Raw genomic sequence first — 215 nt, 5'->3', positions numbered from 1 at the left:
CCCCTGGCATGAGGCCCTGAATGCGTCTCAGAGCTGAATGGAATCTGGATGAAAATTTCATTTTCTCCACATAATGCCTGGGCCCTAAATGGTCAATGTTTTGTGAGTCCCGTTAAGGTGAAATAATTCTGTTCATCCTGACTCACAGATTTTCTGCCTGCTTATATACCTAAAGGCTTTTTCCACTTCTCATCAGGGTATTTTTTATTTTATGC

This window comes from Balaenoptera borealis (assembly GCF_965194805.1).
Source record: "Balaenoptera borealis genome assembly, chromosome: 5".
NCBI lineage: Eukaryota > Metazoa > Chordata > Mammalia > Artiodactyla > Balaenopteridae > Balaenoptera > Balaenoptera borealis.
The sequence above is the reverse complement of the archived record's forward strand: the minus strand, read 5'-3'. Positions refer to the sequence as shown.